The sequence below is a fragment of the Adiantum capillus-veneris genome, chromosome 8 (assembly GCF_014529385.1).
Source record: "Adiantum capillus-veneris isolate H3 chromosome 8, ASM1452938v2, whole genome shotgun sequence".
In the NCBI taxonomy this organism is placed as follows: domain Eukaryota; kingdom Viridiplantae; phylum Streptophyta; class Polypodiopsida; order Polypodiales; family Pteridaceae; genus Adiantum; species Adiantum capillus-veneris.
This window is the reverse complement of record NC_140938.1, coordinates 142,217,179-142,219,967: the sequence shown is the minus strand read 5'-3', so window position 1 is coordinate 142,219,967 and position 2,789 is coordinate 142,217,179.

The window sequence follows — 2,789 nt, the reverse complement described above, 5'->3', positions numbered from 1 at the left end:
GGAAAAGATTCTTTATGATGGTACATGAATATACCATCATCCTGGGGGAGGGCTAATGATAGCCGTTTTTCGGCTCTCTGTAATTGCCATAGTGAGTTATCTCACCCTATCAAATCACTCAAACACTGTGGTTACCCTCACCCTTTCACTGTATATAGGTGCGTGTGAGTTAGGGGACTTTTCCCATATCTCCTTACTGAAATAAAAAACCCTCAATTAGCTAGTCATTGGACTAGTTGAGCCAAAAATATAAAAAATATAAGTATATTATGGCCCATGCGTATGTAAATATTTATTTGTATATAGGGCCTAAATAAAAGATTTTTTCATAATTATTTTGGTATTTATTTCAATATTTCTACCTAGGTGTGTGTTATTTATGCTCTGTACATTGCCTCACCATTACCACAATTTTTCTTATCATTTTTCATAATCTTTATTCCATATAGAAATATTTTCATGTAAGCTTCTCTTATATTTGGTGTAACTCCACCCCAACAAAAATCCAAAAAAACTAGTTTTATTTATGTGTATATTTTTTCACTATTGTGATTTTTTCCTTCCTACATCTATTTTGTTTTTTAAAAAAAAAATTAGAACACCAAAAATATTTATCTTTTTATGGTAGCCTCATAATGAGAGAGATTTCTTTTGACCCCTTTATATTTTTTCCACTTATATTATTTATATTTGACATGTACATATTTTTTTAGACCCCTCAATATTTGATTTTCTTAGTTGTACTATTCACTTATATCATGATCTCAACAATATCTTCAATTATAGACCTACCAAATAAGGTCAAGGGTAGGTGGCATGCATACATGCACTATGGAGGGCTCACTCTTGGAGGTATTCAAAAGAATCATCCAAAGAAAGACCCCACAAGGACTTTGTGCAGTGGGAAAAAACAGTCGGTTTTGCTGAATTTTTAAAGTTCACTTGCTCTCCGAATTTGAAAAGGTGATACAAACAAAAGTTGTAGCTCGTGGGCTGAACTTTTGCCTCAAATGTTTTCATATTTTTTTGAGCTACGAGCTGTGAGCTATGATTTTATTAGTGGACCCCAGTTTTTTCATGCTATGCAGCCACACTCTCTCTTCCACTTTATCATTTTCCTCTTTCACACACACTTCTCCACTCATCATCCCCACCTCTCTCACCACTCCTCTCTGCACCCTACTCACCTTCTCTTCAACCTTGAAGAATAAGAGAAACCATGGAGAACTCATACCTCCCACACACAATTCCATTCCAAAATTGACCACATAGTCTCATTTTTCCTCCTCCAAATTACCCATATCTATCAAAAAAACCACAAAATTCAACCTCTTCTCTTAAAAGACAGCATCATGGTGGTTGATTACTCAGCTTCAATTACCTTGTCTCTCAAGGAAGGTCAAGAGTGGAGAAAAAATGTACCGTCAAAGCTAGTGGACCGTCAACAAGCCTCAAAATTGGCCCTACTCAAGACACTTGGAGAATCAACCTTGTAAGAAATCCACCTTTTCTTACCTCTTAAGAGTTTTTCTTCCTTGTTTGTATCCTACATGGATACTCCCATTGTAAATATTCAATTCCATTTGTAAATTAATACTAACTCTACTAACACTAACCCACTATGAAAAGTCCTATCACCTCCATTTCTCTCCTCTCTCTTTCCCCACCAACTTCTTGATAATTCCAAGCAAAAGAAATTAGATAAATTGCTGAAAATCTAACCCAACCATGGTTAGAGGAGTAACCCTAGCCTTCAAAATTGCTATAAGAGGAGGGTGTAGCTAGCACAAAAGGGGGGAGCCATAAGCAAGAGCACTATGCTATAGCTTGAGAAGCCAAGCTCAACCTCTCTAGAAGGAGCTCTTGAGTGGAAGCTCATTGTCTTATGCATGTGCATGTGTTGTAATAGGGGATTAGCAAGGGAACTCTATGCCATTGTAAGAGAGAGAGTGATCATTCAATTGAGAGTAGGAAATCTATCATTTCTCCTACTAGTGTAAGCCCAACATTTGTTGAATCAAGGAGGGTGGATTTGGACTAAGCTTGGATACTTTGTCTCCCTTCCAACGTGAAGTAATGGACAACAATGATGCGTAAGTGTCTTGGTGTTTTTTGTTAAGTTCTTGATAGCTTGTCTCTGGTGTTTTCATCAATCTAGCCATAAATCCCACATATTGTAAGAGGGCGACAGGGTGGAGAGGACTCCCCTGGCCTTAAGACAGTGATTGGGGTGGCTTTTCTTGTGATGTGTTGTGGTGAAATTTACGCAAGCTATGTTGAACAAATACTAATCTCACTTTGATTTGTCATGACAGATTTGTAAGAAGGTATTAATGCAACAAGCACCCCCTCCCCCTTTCTCTCTGTTTCTTAAATATATAGTTATGTTTGCTTGATCATTGCCGATACGTTTCAAAGCAGCTCTCTCTCTCTCTCTCTCTCTCTCTCTCTCTCTCTCTCTCTCTCTCTCTCTCTCTCTCTCTCTCTCTCTCTCTCTACGCGTCCTAGTTCGCATCCAAAACTAGGTGGTGCCCCAAATTTGTGTAGGGTTAGGTTGCGGGTTTGTGTGTGTGTTTGTTGTTTTTTCCAACCCCAACCCAATTGAGCAGCATGGGAGCCTAGAAGAGTGCTTGGAGGCCACTCTTCTTGTTGCCCACCCCAGACCGCCTCAGTACGCAGGATGGATAGTTATCTGACTAATCAGGTCCACTAGTCCATGATTGACAACTTTAGTCAATCCCCGCTTACCACCGTGTACTCACTGTACATGATTCTTTTGTTTTCTAGTT